Below are 18,520 nucleotides of genomic sequence, written 5' to 3' on the forward strand. Positions count from 1 at the left end.
CTGTAGCAAATCCTTTCTCAGTATATAAAGCTCTCCATACTGTTCACCTTCCTGGTCCACCCTCCATTTTTTCTCTCCCTGAATTTCACCCTCCTGCTCCCAGCACACCTCCTTGTATAACACGTCCCACCAGATATTTGCTGCATGTTGTCATATCCTTCCTCCCTTCTCTGGCCAGGCTGCAGCCTGCAGCATATAGTCGAATATCAGTCTGCTCAGCCTCCTCATTTTCACTGTGTTTCTCTGAAATCCTTCCAATGTGTGTGAAGATAAATGGACAAACCCCGTCCATCCTATTGGCTTGTGGAATGAAGCCTGTGGCACATCCCTTTTCAGGTGCTGGTTAATCTGGATTCCCAGCTATCAGTGGCCAAGGGAAACAAATCACACAAGGTGCTGAGAGATAAAAACTAATGGCAGGAATGCTGGCTTGTGATACTGGCAGAAAAAATGTAGGATTTTTAATGTCCATACAGAGCGGAAATTTTCAAATCTCATCCAGAAGTTCCCCCCACGCAGCAAAGAGCAGAGAAGTCAATTTACCCTGGATGGATGAAGGACTGAGTCAACTCTGCTGGGATTAGAACATGTGGTTCGAGGGATCCTAGGTATTTCGGGTCTGATTCTCGGACCACCCAGATGGCTGGGGGAAAGTTAAAAAAAATAATGCTAATAAAAAAAAGGACCCTATTTGGCAGAACTGTGGATCTGCATACCCTGCATGGGGCTGATGCCGTACAGACACATCTGCACAAACCAAAGGGCGAACTGGGTGCTGTTACTCCGGCAAATCTCAGATCTGCACAGCACTCCTGGGGGAGTGCATGCACTTAAGTGGGCTTTCTAGATCCCTGGCTTTGACACTAAACCACGTATGTATGTTTTTCTTCTGTATGCCAGACCATTTTGAGAATTTGTGATTTTACACAATTTTCTGCCTTAGAGGCTTTTCTTTCCCATTCTTTTATGTTTCACCAGTGATATTAAATAGAAAACTAACAGCTAAAATTTAGAGCATTTCTCAAGGGTCAGATTTTTAAAAGTGTCTGTGTTATTTTAGATCATAAATCTCACTGTATTGGGTCTGGCTAACAATATTTGAAAGTTGGTGTCGTGAGTTTCCAAATAGGGTTGACTCTTACAGCTGGCTTGTCAAGTGCTGCTAATGCAAAGGCTCAGTGGGTTTTTTTCAAACATCACAGTTTATGTCAAACTCCTCCAACCTCCAGAACACTAAATTCAGTGTTTTGTTTAAACTCAGTGAAACTCAGAACATTAAAGCCAACTCTACTAACAGAGTTAAGTACCTAAAAATTAATAGAATGGATGGAGTGGACTTAAGAAACTCAAGCTTATTAATGAGATGGCTTGTGAATGCTTGGAATCCAGTGACTATGTCCAGGTTGTGCAGCTCCTGTAGGACCAATGGGTATGTTTTCTGCCTTGTCTCCTCTGTGTTGTTGGAGCATGCACATGGCAAATCTTGTGGGAGGATGTGCTGTGGAAAAAAACATATTCAAGGTTTAGATGATATCAGCTGGCCAGGCTCCACTTCAAGAGCAAGTTTACTGCATTCCCTGCACTCCCTTTATTGGCATGTGTGGGGTTGATTTTTGATAGAATTGATTGTGGTAGCTGATAGCGAATCAGGAGAATGTGAGCCTTTTGATGATTTTTTAAGCTGATACTTAAGGGGGACACCTTAGAACATGGTAGGAGCTATCCTTTTCCACTCCCTGGGCAGCAGAAGGACCTGCACCATGGTCTCTCCACTGCTGAGCACATGATTAAATGTGAGAGGTAGGCTCCACCACGACCTCCTGCCCTTTCTATGAATGCAGTGGTGTACCAGTGTTACTTTCATACAGAGGCAGCCTCCTCACAGCAGAGGTATTTCTTCCTGCCACAACTCATCTTATCTCTCTATTACACCTCTCCCTACCCTGCATACACAAACCCAAGTCACTTATAACAGCACCTGGGTGCAGTCAGGCACGACTGAAAAAATATGTTAGGGCTGTGTGAAATGCAGTCACATTCAGCTTTTTGAGTTTAAGTTTCTTAGAGAAATAAATGTGCGTTCTTAAATCCTGTAAGGGCCTGTGAAATATTTTTCTACTTATCCTATAAAAGCATCCTGGAGAAGAATTTGTCTTATTCTTCCTCTTGCCCCTTCACAAGAGGGTTTCCTAGCCTGATTATGGAGCTACTTATATAGCTTTTGATTTGAAAACCAGCTGCCATAGACATGGTACCTGCTGCTTGAATGCTTCGTCTGAAAGCTTCTTAAGATCCCTCAGAGTAAACATGCATCCCAAAGTACCACTGGTAGAGGGCAGTCTACCAGAGTGTGGTTAATACATTAAAAAATAGGAAGGTTTAAAGCTTACTACTGCATTAGGGCAGTGTTCTTCCATACTCATTCTTGTTTGAGGCTATTTGTCTTCACTTGATTTCATATGCTGTCTTTCATCCTCATTCAAGTGCAGTGTAAAATTTTACCAGAGAAAACTGCATTGTAGATGAGAGAAAGCAGAGTGTAGAATGATAGGGTGGTGAAGGAATTAATGCATTCAGTCATCAAATCAGTAAATTAAAGGAAGATCAATCTAATGAGGATTAGCAAGAAGATCTGTAGAAGACATTTTAAAAGAAATGATGAGCCGATGATGCAGAGGGTCACACAGAAAGTAGTCTAAGCTACAGAACCATTGTAAAGCCTCTTCTTATTTAGGAAAACATGTAAGTATATGCTTAATTAGAAATGCCTGTTTAGGTCTTTAGGTTTTTAGGTCTTAGGTCTTTAGAGAAACTTAAATGCATGTTCGCATACTGTCCTGAAGAGAGATGTTCTTCTGAAGATACTATGGAATAGAAATGTTTACTAATCCTGCTTGTGTATTTCTGCTGTAAAAATAGTTCATATTAGCAATTTTTCTTGTGCTGATCTAGACCTGGCTGTTGACTTCAGACCTGTTACAGTAATGGATTATTTGCTGGTATTCTCATGAAAGACTTCAGTTATGTTTCTTTAGACAATTTTGGCAAAGTAGAAATCAAGGTGTAATGAGGACAGACTCTAGAGCTGTGGTGGTTACTTCCCCATAGTGTTGCTGGGAGTCCAGCATCATCAGAGAGATCCCCAAACCAGTGTCAAACAGTCCAATTTGGAGGAGCCTAACCACCAAGTTACTGTGTGGACAAAATGTCTCTGAGTTTGCTTCCTAGAAAGAGCAAATTTTCAAGGAATTAGCAGTGTTTGAGGTGCTCCTTTGGATAACTGATCACCACTCAGGTCTGCTTGTTTGAAAAGACCCTCAAGCCAGTGATGTTTTCAGTTCTTTGGGAGTGACTGAAATGAGATCTTTGCTGCTGTATTACCCTGATCAAAAGGCATGCATTTTGTGATGGCATCTCTTGGGGATCGTAGTACAGCATGAGAATTAGTTTGTTGTAGGAACCAGGTCAGGGTGAATAATTCTATAATCTGTAGACCAGTGAGAAAGATTTTGCAGTTCGTTCTCAGGGGAGAAATTACATAAAAGTTATTTCTAGTTTTCCCTTTTTTCCTAGTCCTCCACCCCAACTGATATCTCTGTAAGAAGTATTGCTAGGAACTGAGGAACACTGGGTTGTCTGCAAAGTTTTGTCTGGTACATGTTAACGCTTAATTATTACCTATTTTTATGTTATTTCCAGTAGAAGCCTCTTAACAGAGAAATAGTCATAATGAAATCAGTGTCAGCAGACCCCAAACCACTTTATTCACTTGAAAAAATAGTAGGCTAAGTTAGAGAAATTCAAACGCTCCCTCAGGAGATGTGATGACCAGAGACAAAAATGCAATTGAGCCAGTTAGGTATTTTAAAACTATGTCTTTTAAGAGTTCCACAGGACCTTTACAGAGGACAAATACAGTGGCCTTTGGGGCTTTAGCAGATAGGAATGACAGCCACTTCATATTCCTCACCAGAGTATCATCACGTGGTGTTTCCCAATGACTCAGAGGGAAAGGCACTCTCCCACCAACACCACTTCCTCTGTGTCCTGGGATTTCTTTGCAAGTCATCAATTCAAGGCCTGGCTAGGTCTTGACCTCTCTTGGCATGTGAGATCTAAACCTGGTATGACTCCAGACTTCCCTCGACCGCGTCTGGTTTGAATCCTGTCAGTGCCCAGACGATGTTACCACAAGAATAAGAAACCCTTCAAAGAGTTGTTTGTTTGTTTTTTTATGAGCCAGCTTCTGCCAAATGTAAAGAAGGTAGGAGCTCTGTGAGCTGTAACTTCCTTTCCTTCAAGTCCTGATGTACCTCAGGACCCTGTCATCCTGGTTTCTCCTTGCTTGCAGAGCAGGATTCGCATTTCTGGTGAATTGTGTGACAGTTTCTGATAAGTATGGATGGTGAGCAGAGACTTAGCCTTTTCTGCACAGATGTCACATTGCTTCAGGTATGTCACTCTGGTGCAGCATACTGGGTGAATAACCTTTCCCAGGGTGACTCCATGAGTAAATGGCACAAACCAAGGGATAGAAAATTCCTTGAGGTGACCTGCACTGAAGAGTAGATTGTTTTTCATTCCAAAGTCTTGCACTAGATGCAGTGGTTTCCTATTCCTTCTTATGGTTTTTGACCACATTGCCAAACTGGCCTTTCTCCAGGTTGCTGTGATTGACTTCATTGCTTTGTGTTTCATAAACCCAACCCCAAACCTTCCAGCTCCGTGTTTATTGGTGGCTTTTCTCCTAGGTAGGGCAATTTTGTGGTTCACATGCTCACCAGTGAAATTGCTGCAATCTGTGAATTTCCAGTGCAGTAAGGATTTGTGTGTACATGTGTTGTGTGTGTGTAGTCTTCCTTACTTACCAGTGCAAGGTCTCAATCTAATCTCCTCTTCCTGTTATCATCCTCACTGGGTGAAAGCTAGGCTGGACGTTAATCTCCTTACCTACAGTGCATCATGGTCTGCACTCCCCTGATCAAATTTGAGTTTCAATTGAAAGAGCCCCTGGCATCCAGGAGCAAATCTTTGATTAATGAAACTGTAGACTTCTAGAAGCTGTTCTTGAAGTCTGAAGGTAGAAGATGGACATGGTGTAGCCAGGGAATCTGGTAAAAATCAGTGGGTACAGTAGCATGGGCTGCATTTGATGTTAATTTTTGGCTCATCAAAATTTTCTCCTGTATCACTGAACAGCAGAATGAGAGCTTTCAAGTGGGACTTTCATAATTAAAAGTTTATCTCATACCAATAGGTCCTTATAACTCTTCTTGCACTTGCTCTGTCCCTCTGATACTCTGACTGACCTTAGAAAATGGCCTGTGCATTCTTGTACCTTTTTTTTATTGGCTAGAAGTTATTTTATAGCAGGCATGAATGGTTGATTAATCCTACAGCTTTCATGAGTACCAAATGTGTACTGCATGCTGGGTAAGAGAAATTATTTTCCTATTAGATTATGAACAGCTTTAAAACTTGTACTGTAATGTGATGTACAAAAAGGAATTGTGAATATTAGCAGTTCAGATCTGGATAGTTGGATTTCCTTGGTTACTTAATAACACTATGGATTATTTAAACTGTAAAGTATTTAAAAAATTCACATTATTTTCACCTGTTCCGTCCTTTGTTTATTTTAACAAATCAAGCAGCAGATACAATTAAATGAAAAAAAAAAAACCCAAACATGCAGAGTGCAGGACCTTTAAGTCCTATTTTCAAAGTAAATTCTGAGACAGAAGTATTTGATATCACAATCCCATCAGCAGCCTACTCTTACAATGAATATATGTGGGAGCTTACACCCCACTGAAATCAATTTGGGCTGCAAAAGATACTTGAAGGTGCAAAAAATGACTGATGGGACTTTCAAAAGCTGCTACCACATGGAAAACCTCACTGCTGGGATTTCAGCATAGCTTTGATTTGCAGTTTGCCATTGTGTTGTCTAAAACAGGTAGAGCAATCCACTGCACCTGAGCAGTTCTGATTTCTCATTTCCAGACCACAGTACAGTGGCCCTGTTTGCCTTTTCAAAAACCAGAGAGAAATGTTTAAATAATATTTTGTGCTAAATTATTAAAATTGCTGCAAATGTTTTCATTAAAATTTGAGTATGTTTAATATCCCTTCTCTTGAATTTTAAACAGAACCAATACTTGGTGACTTAATTACCTAGCAATATCTCTTTTTTTAGTTTTTTGCCTTATATTAATAAAATGAGGGTATTTACATAGTTCCAACCTAAGCACATCTCGTTTTACTGAATAAGTGCATCATTTAAAGGGCACACAATGTTAACACCTTTTGGCTCGCCTGAGACTTTACATCATGCAACATGCTGAATCCCATAGTGAACTTTATCCTATGCAAAAAATAAATCATATTCTCTATCCTTCCCTATAAAATGTCCCCATTGCACTGAGGTTTTGTTCAGACTACCTAGAGTACCATCTCAGACAGACTTTGGCTGCTGTTGTGGAAAGCAACTGCTGTAACCTGCAGCTGATCATTCGAAGACAGCAGCTGTCTCTTCCTTGGCTCTGCATAGTTTGAGAGTGTGTAGAAATGGAGCTGGAGGTCTCATCCCTTTCACCACTTAAACAACAGGAGCGTAAAGTGGTGTTTGGTGAGATGCAAGAAGGGTGATTTTTGAGGTTGTAGAGTGATGAGGATCCTCCTGTTTCTCCTTCTGGGTCAGCAGTATGGAGAATCACCAGAACTGTGAGGCTGAGGAGAATGTCTGGAGGCCTTTGCCAGCAGTGATGCTGTAAAAAATCTCCTGTTTTACAGACAGCACCCCAAATCCATCTGCAGTTCCCTGGAAAGGGGAGGGTAAAGAGTGGCTGTGCCTCTGCCATTGCAGCATTTAGGAGAAAAACAGCTCCGAGGGCTTGGCATCAACCTGATGCTTTTGGGAACTAGATGCAACATTTAAGGTCAGGTTAGGACAATTTAAGGATCAGCTAAGGACTGGAGATGCCGAATTTCCTACTTTTACGCAGCTGAGCCTAGTGCCCAGTTTTAACCTGAGTTGAAGGAAAGTCTGGTGTATCTAATATTGATGTGAGGCCCCATGCAGGCAGAGAAGCAGCAGAGAGCGGTGGCCAGGGCAAGTGAGGCCACAGCACAGCACTAAGGGCAGAAGCCACTGCAGGGGGGTGGTGTGGTGATGAGCTATCTGTTCTTAGAACCCCTCTCCTGCCCGGCTGGAGAGCACCAGACCGACTGGACACCAGCGCAGCCACAGTGGATGTGCAAGGGTGGCTTCTTTGGCCTCAAGAGGCCATGTGCGTGTGTACATCACTCTCCAGCTATGATGACAACGGCACTTTGAAATGCTTTTCTGCATTTGCATTTACAAAAGCTGGATAAGCCTTTTTTAAAAAAAATCTGATAAGTAGCAGGCAATTGAATTAACCGCTGTTGACTGTATTGCTGTCTCTTAACAAACTCCATCTGTATGGTCTCCCTTTGTAGACACAATTTTATAACTTAATTTCCCTACCAAAACATCAGTGTTTACTTAGTAAGAAATCTGTTCTTTGTCAGCTTAAAACAGTGATTTCTTTATTACCACTCTGCGCAAGGAATGACAGCACAGAGTTGGCACTGGAGCAAGTCTGGTTGAGTCTACAGCGTTGTAATGGAAACAGGGTGAACTGAGGGTCAAGTATAATGGGATTTGTATACAGAAATGTGTCTGCATAAGGAATAGCTGCATGAGATAAGAGAATGAAAGATGAGGCCCGCAGGTCTCCCATTGCAGGGTGTTGGGAAGGAGGTATTGCTGTAGGTACGCAGGGCTGCTGACATGGGAGATGGGGTTACCTCTGCGCCGGCGTAGAGGAGTTGCCTAAAACACACATGCATCCAGCACTAGTGATGTCAGTGAGTGTTGGATGGATTGGGGCGGTGGTCAGGGATTACTCTAAGAATGTTTTGTATGTAATTTTTATTGATTTCGGGAAGCATGGGTTGATGAGGGGTTTTCAAGCTATTACAGTCTATGGCCTCCCTAAAAATTTTCTAGCAGAGTTGTTAAATGTGGTATAGTGAATTTGGCTCATAAAAAGAGGTTTGCATTTTTTGCTGTCTTTCACAGCCCCTGAAGGAGTTTTAGTGATTCCCAAGGGTTTTGCAAACCACAGGTTGAAAAGCACTAGTGTAAACTTTCAGCAGTAAACAGCTGGGGAACATCAGATCCCTATTCCTTCCTTGATAAATGTGTTCTATTTTCCTGTGTCATTGAAAAACTGGAAGAATAGGAGAGCAGCTGAAATCAGTGACACTAACAGACCTGGGAGCAAAAGAGTGTTGGAAGGAAGGCTTTTCAGGTGGTTACGTGGCAGATAAGATATAAAACACCTCATCTTTTTTACCATGAGATGATGGTTTGTGGTGTGGGGGAAGCATCCTGGCTCCATTAAGCATGTTGAAGTTGTACAGAGCAGTGAGCAGTGCTGGGGTTTTGCCATAAGGCTGGGTTTCTGTTTATTGCATTTACTTTCTCCTGCTATAGAGGCTTTCTCAGTCTTACATTTCAGTCTAGAGCTGGTAGAGAAATGCTGTTGGTTATTGAAGTCAGTTGGAGAGAGACTCTGCTTTCTCTGAATTGTGTTCATCTTTTCCTTATGGGAAATTAAATCCTAGCTGGATGTTGCCCAGATTTTTAAAACATTTGTGTTTCATTCAGATTCACTTTCTTTCTAATGATTTAAAAAAAAAAGGAAAAAAAGAAAAAAAAAGGAAAAAATTAGGTTAAGATTAGAAGAAATAAAGTTGAAGTGCTGATTTATTGTTAATGTTCCTATTTTGTACAGAAAACTCAGGACACCTCCAAGCGAAAAGCTTGTTTGGAATAAAAAGGGTTTATTCCCTGCAGTCATATCAGTGAAAAACTTTTACCTAGTTCTGCTCTTCACCATATAATTGCTTGCTTTTCAGCATACTTGTAGCAAAGGAAAGGCTGGTTAGATCAGCCAGGCTGCTAGATCAGATCTTACATTACACCTTGAGCTCTTTGAGTGCCATTAGCATTTCCTTTTAGAAGTGAAGAAATATTGACAGTTTCGTAGGTTATCTCGCATTTTACTGCACGTTAGGGCACTTCAAAGTCTTTATGTAGTGATGGGAACTGTCATGAAGTAGATGTGAAAAGGGCCTTTGGTCCAACTAAACCTGTCAGCGAGAAGATTTAGGGCAGATGGTTATTATTAGAAATCAATGTATTTATTATATATTGTTCAGGAATATTTCCCTTTGGAGGTTACTGTGAGTGCTGTTGCTGTTTAAAATGTGTCAAATGCCAGTAAAATTAATTCCTGCAGAAAACCCAGGGAGCGCCAACCAAAAGCTTTGTTATTATGGGAATGCACGTCTTTTCCTCCTTTGTGCTGTGATACACCAGAGGCAGATACCTGGGGTGTGTGTGTGTGTCTGTGTGTGTGAGATGTATTTCTGTGCAGCTATCACAATCACCTCTATATACAGACAGAACTTCTCTGACTGCTGTGTCTGGAAAGGCTTTGTAGAGATCTGTGCTGTACCTGTTCCCATTTTGTTTTATTCCCCTTTGTAAACTATGGCTTTTTGGTTACTTCCAGTTAGTTACGGCAGCTTGCTGCTGCTTAGAGCAAGCACATCATCTGGCCAAAGCCTGAACACCAGTGGTTTCCCCCTGTACTTTAGAGAAGAGAAGCAGAACATTTCAGGTTTTTGTAATTAATTGGATGTAGGTTTTTGTTCCTTGGTATCTTGTTTAGCTATAGGGTTTCAGTTATAGGACCTTGGATTATGGGAAGAGGGCATTCCCAATAGAAAAGAAGCATATTAGCAGAAGCATTAATGCTGGAAGTCGCTGTCCTGGAACAAAAATTCATTTTCCGTTCACCCCGTGATTTACAGCACATTCCAACCAAGTGATTTGGCTATGGTCTTCTGGCATAACATTGTTTGCCCTTTCCCTGACATTTTGCATATAAAGAAAAGTTATGAGCTTCTTGGGCATTCAAGGTACCAGGAAATGCAGGAGTCTACCTAATTTGTTAACATGAAATTATAGATGTCAGACACAGACTCTGTTAGTTAACATTGGTTAGAGTAATGCTGCAGCCAGTTGATTGTATTACAGTCATGATGAAGAGGAATGGTCTTTTTTTGCTTTTCTGGGATATGACAGGTATGGAGCCAAGGCAGATTTAAAGTGTAATGAATGAATAAGCATTTTTTATGGTTTGCCAGACTCTTCCATGAGCTCCATTGCTGTGGTGTTGCTGCCACCGACTTGCCCTCTCCTCAGTGGGTTAGTGCTGGCATAACAAGAGAAGAGACTTTTCAGAAGTACTATAGGAATAGTCTTTTAAATGTTAAACCCTTCTGTAGCACTTGGATGTTATTACCTTTTAAGGGAGAGAAGCCCCCACCCAAAAGTAGCATAGGAAGAAGACATTGGGCAGGGATCAAAAATTCAGATTTCTTCCCCACAGACATGCACTTCCCATTTGTTTTTCCCAAGCCCAGTGTCTTCACAGCTGCAAGCAAAGTATTCACTTGAAAGTGCTAATATCCTCAACATGTGTCCCAAGGGAAGACAGTCAGATGCAGAGAAATGGCTGTGTCACATCCGACACATCTCTCCAACACCCATTTCCCACATCCCCACACCAATGTTCAGTCCTCTCAGATCTCCCTCAGCTCTGCCCTCAGGATCTGGTCCATGTCTGCACCTCTCTGCATCTCCTTCCCCACTGCTTCACACCTTACTTGCTTCTCCAGCTTACCAGGCCACTGCCCACCCTTCATCCCTCCCAGCCTTGAGCCTGCAGTGTTTTGGTATCCCAGCTCTTGAATTTAGTGACTATTGGAATCAAGTTCTCATGCCTGTTGGTTTCAACCTGAAGCTCACATGCCTCCAGGTTTGCACTGCTCCTTAGCTTTGTCACTGAACTCCTTTTAATGGCTCCTGCACTTCTATCCATGCCTTTTCTCTCACTTTCCTTCCCTCTCTCCCCCTCAGCTACCTTCCTTGAAGTTCCCCTTCTTAAAATATCCTTCTTCTCTGAAGGCTTTCATCAATAATCTCTCAAGAAACTATCGTAGAGACTCATCTGCTATGCTTTGATTTATTCGTTGTGTGGGGGTTTTTTTTGGCGAGTATCTCACAAGAACTGAGCTGGTCATTCTTCTACCTCCATTGCTAAAGGAAAGCTTGTGTGAAAAGGTGGGCTTTCAGAACTTAAATTAAAAGATCATGTAAGTAAGATAATTGGATAAAAAAGGATATTAGGATCTGAAACAGAATGTTTACTTGCTTTGATGTGCTTCGGGAACATATGTCTGCACAGTGGGTTGTGTGGCTGATTAAGTATAAAACAATCTGAGAAAAAAATCACCACTATTAAGCTTAAATCAAAGATCTCTCCCCAAGACACTAATTTGATTTGGGTTTGAAGGTCCCATATCAACCTCAATTTCTACCTTTGATGTCTTGCTTCTTTGTGTGTTGTATAGTGGAGGGCAACCTTACTTATAAAAATTTGCATTTTTCTTCCATTTTAAAAGCAAATATTGATATTGTTGTTGTGTTGCAGTTGTGGCTACAAATGCCAGCCAAAACTAGACCTGTGTTGTGGTAAATGCAGCATAAATGCGATAAAAAAACCGTATGTGGTTAGGAGAGCTTTTAATCTGAGAACTAATTCCTGTACTCACACTCCCAACTCTGCTCCCTCCAGAAGTTGCCCTTGTCCCTTGAGGCTGTCAACAACCTGTGAGCTCAAAAACTTTAATTTATGGTGGAACTTAGATGAAAAAAAGTTTCAAGTTGTAAACCAAAACACTTTTGATTTCATTGATTAAAAAATAATACTCATATATCGGTGAAATCAGATCTTTTGTTTGATTGGTTCTTGGGTTTAGATATTTTAGACTGAGGATTGATGTCAGGTATGTTTGAAAATGGAATGATCTTTCAAAAGGAAAAATGAAAGACTTATCCGTGTTTTTTTTTTTCACTTTTGAAACAAAAAAATTCTTATTCTTACCTGGAGCAAATATTTTAAACTTACCTCCTACACTAGAAGTTACATTAAGTCTTGAATATGTTTTTCTAAGGGATGGGAAAAAATTATGCTAAGATATTGTATCTGCCTTAGGTTATGATACTGTGTAGATGAAAAACAGAGGAGTCACACTGGAGACCTGTTCTTATTGCTCCTGTCATCAGAGGCAGAGTTTCCTTTGGCTTCACTAGTGCAAGATCAGAGTTTATGTCATGACAATTACGATTGCTAATGGATGCAGAGTGGGATTTTTTTATAGCATCTACCTAAATCCTTTTCAAAGCACTGCCCGAACCATAAATTCACAAATAAGGGATTTCATATTCAGAGACCTGTGTCTGTTAAGGTCCAATGGAATTACCACAGTTATGTGATCTGACATTGGCAACACTGGCCATAGGATTCACCTCTTTAATTTCTACAGTGGGAGAAATTACTATTTCATACTATGAAAACTCCAAACCTTGCAGTGAACTTGGAGCACTTATAGAAAGACATCCATTTTTGTCGTACAGTCTTGCTGAATTTACCAGTTTAGTTCATAAACCCATCCAATGGGAACTTGCCCTTGCTGTTAAAAAATATCTTTTTAATAGATTTTTTTAAATTGTTAAATATCTTTCTTAAAATTATTTTTTATGCTTTCTGTGCCTCAAAGATATGTTTGAGGGGTAAAGAGAAAATAGGAGCTGCATGAACCATGCCTGTTAAATTTCTGCGGGCAAGCTGTAACAATTTTTGTCCAGATTCACAGTCTCCGTAACAGCTTCTTATAAGGGAGAGCATTAATTGCTGAATTAGCAAAGGTAGCTCTGATTTGCTATCTCTTCATCTTTGTGAGTATGAGAAAAAAATTATTAACCTTATTTTAGAGTCGAGAAGATACTGGGGGGGAGGAGGAGGGAATAAAATTACTTGTGCTGAGCATCCCGGCAGGGGCTGTGAGTTATCACTGATGTCTCATGAGTCCCCATCCCCATCTCTTTGTAGTGGGACACATAAGCTGGCATCTTCAATTCGACAGCAGTGGGTCACTTTACTGGATAATTATCAGCTTGTTGCAGTGCTGGGAGAGCTGGGAAGCGCGAGTGATTCCCCATCGCCTCATTACCAGGCTGCCCTGCGCTCCCTGGCAGTGGCTGGTGGGAGAGAGGCAGCTGCAAGGCAGCTCTGTGCTGCTCCTTCCATACATCCTCTGCTCTCCGAGCTGAAAAAATGGGAGGGAGGGAAATCTTTGTGAGTGATCAAATGCCATGTGAATTTGATAGTCGTGGCCCAGGTTTGACCTCTGAAAGGTACCTTGTTTTGAGGGACCTCGTGGGGTTTGATCCTGAGGGTACCGCACAACTGTTGCGACCTCTCGCCCTTCCTGTTGTAAGGGACTTTAAGTCAGAAATAAACAGATGTGAAGTTGAGGGACTGGTGAGAGCTGTTTAGACTGAATCATTTAGCATGAATCCTGAGGCACTTTATGTTTCCCATTGAATACAGCTTTGGCATCCCATACATACGGTGTCTGCCATGAGAGCAGTCCATTTTTGGGGCATCTATATTGCTCTCCTCCATATCCTTCAAACATTAGGTGGTATTCGGGGTACACAGTACTTGGAAAACTAGACCAGGAAGTTCTATTTAAAACAAAACAAAAGCAAGCATTTTTATGTGGGGTTTAAACAGGACTGTTGGCTTTAAAAGCTTTTTCTCTTATAACAAAACTCTACCAGGCTATGATACCCCGCTCCATGAGTAGCTCTGTTCCTCACTTCCATATCTGTTTAGCAGCTATGCATTTTTTTTATTGTACAGTAAAACAATTGCCTTCAAGTGTCCATATTCCATTAAGCATATGGAGAAGTATTCAGCCCTTTGTTTTCAGCTAAATAAATTTATTTGTCATTTAAGTATTAATTTAGACTAGTCATGGGACATTAGTGCTGGTTAATTGTCCCCATTTTTCTGGGGTTTATTTAACTGATGGAGGTTAATTCAGAAATGTGCATCCTCTTTAACTGTTACATTCATTGCTGAGTGCCCCATGCAGAGGTTCCAGGCTCGCAGCAGTGGCGAGATGTTACCACATCTCCGCCATGCAAGGTTTTGGGATTGGTGGTGCATGTCCACAGAGGGAAAGCAGAATGAGAAAAACTCACCCCAAGGCCCTGTTCATAGCAGCCCACACTGGTTTTGCCAGTCCCAGAGGCTTTACCTTCCCAGGAGCCCCAGTTCCTCAAAGGCTGCTCCTCTGTGATGGGACCACGAGGATTCTTTCTCAGCACTGAATCCAGCTGTGATGCATCGAATGCAGCACACACACACCTCCTCTGAGCAGTGACATCAAAGACAAGCAACTGCCAAGCCCCAAGGGCACACACAGGGACACAGTGATCTGCCTCTGAAAACCACAGCCTGAGGTCTTTGTGCCTTGGTTTTCAAAGGAAAACTTCCAGGTCCTACCCCTAGACTTTGGCATGAGTCTGTGGAGCTTCAGATGAGCAAAAAGCAAGTGGCAGGAAAATTAAGCAGATCTCTTTTCCCTGGTGGAAGAATCATTAAGGAGAGACCAGGTCCTGGGAAACCACGAGGGTGTCCCACCAACAGTGTGTGTCATAGTTCAGATGATGGTATCTCTGCTTTTGCTGGTTGTGCTCCTCCACTGCCACATGTTACCACTGCCCCACAGTTCTGCTCTGCAGGTAGTTGGAACCAGGTAAACAGGGCAAGGATTTCTGCTCTCCAAGGGGAGTCATCCATGGCACAGGTGGACCTACAGACCTGCTCTGTAAACCCTTCAGCAGTTTGCATGCATCCAGCATCACCATAAGGCTCTGCAGCCCTTAGATGGGATCCCATCTAAGGGATCTCCCACACCTCAGTGTTTCCCTCTGTTAGAGAGCAGCGAAGGAACAGCCTCTCCTGGGTGGGGAAGGAAATGAATCCAGGCTCAGATGCTTTGTCAGAGATGTAAATTGCTCTACAAGTCCTGGGCATTAATTATAGAGCCTGGGCTTCTTGCTGGAGCCACAGGGAAAACAGGCCCCTGGCTCACATTAAATTTAATGGCGTTTGGACACCCAATTCCCTTAGCCTATTTGAAAAACAGAATCCCACTTTCCCCAGAAATATATGTGGTCAGGTGAAATCCTTCATCTTACTGCCGATGGCAACATTTTTACAGCACTGTCTTCAGCCAAGCCAGTAGCTCTCCCCCAGGTGCTGGGATTTTTTTGTCATACCATCATCCATGGGATCCAGGAAGAAAGAGGGGAGTGATGTGGATAGCAGAGGTCTGGGTAGGGAACTCTATGAACAGGCTGAGAAATGCAGCTCTGGCACCATGGCTTCACTGCATGGGCTGGTTCACCCCACCAAGCCGAAAATTGTCCTGCTACAGGGTCTGGGTCGTGGAGAGTCCCACTTGCCCTGGATGTGAGCTGGGCGTAGGTAGAGAGTTGCCTTCCCTCAGCACTGCTTTGTCTCTTATCCACTGCCTCTAAAGACCAGGATCTGATGGTTCTCTGCCAGGAGCACACCTGTGAGGCTACAGCTGCCTCTCACCATGTGGTTGCAATGACAATGCAATGGCTCAGTGTGGGACTTAGGGTTTAGATAAGAAATAATGCAACTGGGAGAAAAGCAGGAAAAAATTGAACTTTTGGGGAATTAGGAGCAGAGGATCCCTCTGGCTGAGTGAGTTGTTCCTGGTGGGCAGCTACTAGAAGGCACATTATTTTGGGATGTGCTGTACCATGGGATGGTGTTTTGCTAGAACTGTAGGTATACAACAGTGAGAAGTGATTCCTGCCTGGGAGGGCTCACAGGAGCCAGACCTGGATGAAAGCATAGCTGTCATAGTCCACAGATGGAACAGTGAGCAAGGACAGGCTTTAAGCAGAGCCATAAGGAGCAGCCTGCTCTCCAGCCCAGTCTTTGTGCACAGGGCCAACCTCATGTTCAAACACCAGCTGCATGCATTTTGGGGGAATTCTTGATCTTTTTCCCAGTGTTACCTCTTTGGACAGGGTGGGGTTTTCCTGTTCTGAGGGACTCTAGCATTTCTGCACAATTTAGCACAGAGAAAATGAACAGCAAACCCTTCATATTGTTATACGCATTTTAGATGTCGGCCTCACAGTTTGATCAGCAGAGGCTCTGAAGGCTCGTAAACCTGGTAATACATAGTTCCAAGACTGCATCAAAGAAGTTCACAACCCTTTTGGGAGAAGCTGTGAGTACTGATGAAAGAGGGAACTTATTGTATATGTAAGAAAACTTCTTTCATGGCTTATGTATTAAGGCAGGCTCTGTAGCCCAGGGAAGATTGGGGCTGCTTTTAATTTACATCGCCCCTCACTTATATTAAGTCTTCGTCAGAAGAAAAATTAGTCAGATGTTTTCTTAATGACATCATTTTTTTTAATCCCGTTTCATTTTTTCCAGATGAGGCGGTGGAGATTATTAGAAATGAATTGAAACTAAATCTGGAACAGAGACTTTGATTCACTTCTCCCTCCTCCCCGGTAGAAATAAATTGGTCGGCTCCGTGCTCGGCCGCCTTTATTAGCAGCCTCGACAGAAACCAGCCCTGGCGGCCTCAGCTGCAGCTTTCCTAGCTCGCCGCCACCACGGCTGACATCATGGCGAGAGGCACCGGAGAGTGACTTTGGTCACCCTATAATTTTGGTAGCAGAAGGCCATGGCAACGCAGGTGGGGAGGTTACGAGGTCTGAAATAGCCATGCCATCATCAGTTTGTCTTTCAACGTCGTAAAAGAAAACAGGGTCGATGCTGGTGGGTGTTTCTCTAGCTAAACCCTGGCCTGGGTCTGATGAGCACCTGTGTCGGGGGCTGTGCGTCTCGGCAAGTCCTTTATATCTGATAGGTTTTCACTGCCTGGTATTTCACACCAGCGAGCCACAAGAGTGTATTGCTACAGGAAAGTACTTTGAACTATAAATATTTCAGAAGGCATTTAATTTACTACCCATCAGCAGAAAGTGTTCAAAAAGCCACAAGGTTTACTAATTTATCAGAAAGACAGAGAAACACACGGAAGATCAAACAAAGGCAAACATGCTCATTAAACTGCTGAATAAGTCTGCAAAGCCTATATTACATTTCTGTGTGGTTTTGTTGATATGCAAGAATTACAAATAAATTAAAATGCACCTGAACTGTTGATAAGACAGGGTGGGACTGTGATCCTGAGGTGTCGGAGGCATGTCTAAACAGCGCAGACCATCGTGTTTGTGGTTGTCTGTGCATGGAGAGACAGATCTTACATGCATATAATATGCATATAATGGCATATTTGGATAGTCTTAGGGAAGGACCTTTGTAATAACCTCTCTTAGATCAGCCCACGTTCCAGATCCCTGACCTCCAAACCCCTGTTGTCTCCTGTGCCTAGGGTGCAGCCTTTGGGGTGCACATCCATCTCCCTCAGCTTTGCTAAAGCACCCAGCCAGGGATGATTCCTGTCCCTGCTGTGACCCGTGTGTCAACAACAGCTCTGCTTCCAGCAGTCTGTGAGTACAGAGAGAGCTAATACAAAGCAGATTTTGCTCTTTTGTTTTGCCTAATGACAGCTCTGCCTCTTTTGGTGTCTAGCTTGGATTTTCTGCTTCTCTGGTCAGGGCAAGTAACTTTTTCTCCTGTCCTTGCACCCTCTGCGGTTTGTCTAAAGGCTGGAAGGTACAGTAGGACACGTGGCTGGAAGAAGTTTGCTGACTTTCTTTTCTATCGTGGTTCACCCTTCAAAAAACTGCTTAAGCACTGAAACATGCGTGTGACTTTTTTTTGTTACCTGCTGAATCCCTCAGCATACACTTTCGTTCTCAGGTAGCACTTGGCCCAAGGAAGATTTGAGGGATTTAAGAGAGTTGGCCCCTAGAAAGCATGTAGTAAAACCTCTCATGAACTTTTGCCCTCTGAACCTTACCGCCAGCCTGTCAAAGAGGTTTGTGCTAGCCATGATGGACGCAGGAGGGGAGGGCTGCTTTGCTGGCACTGGCCAAGCTGCACGTGCTGGGCTGAGCAAAGCGCAGCTCAAGATCACATAAATTCTCCTTATACCATTTGCATCCTTGCACAGGCAGCCCTTTTCAGTGCTCACTCTGCACATGGCAGCACTAAACAGCTGGATACCCAGAGGCAGTGGGGAGCTTGCAAACCCCCAGTTTGCCTTGAATATCTTTGTGTAGCCAGCATCCTCGTGCAAGGAGAGGGGTGGGACCTCTAGCACGGGGTGTGTTCCATGCCACCTGTGTGTGCAGGCACTGCCTAAAACCTCTCACACTCGTTTTCACAGCAGCCCGTTTGGGGTGAGCCACCTTGCGTAAATATATGTTCAGTGCAGTACAGGTGCTTGTCTGTGGGAAACTTGGGGACTTCAGGTTCTGTGTATGCCAAGAGGGGAGACTTTTCCCACTATGTGCTTGAACTCCTCTCTCGTGGGC

General features: G+C 42.9%; 1 protein-coding gene across 1 annotated transcript in view; it reads left to right on the forward strand.

The window, feature by feature from the left end:
• Positions 1 to 18,520, forward strand: part of GLI2 (GLI family zinc finger 2) — a 194,445-nt gene that overhangs the window by 133,905 nt on the left and 42,020 nt on the right. The gene's annotated exons all lie outside the window — the stretch shown is intronic.

This window comes from Empidonax traillii, unplaced genomic scaffold (assembly GCF_003031625.1).
Source record: "Empidonax traillii isolate 1590-97213 ecotype Southwest subspecies unplaced genomic scaffold, ASM303162v1 scaffold57:size2250009, whole genome shotgun sequence".
NCBI lineage: Eukaryota > Metazoa > Chordata > Aves > Passeriformes > Tyrannidae > Empidonax > Empidonax traillii.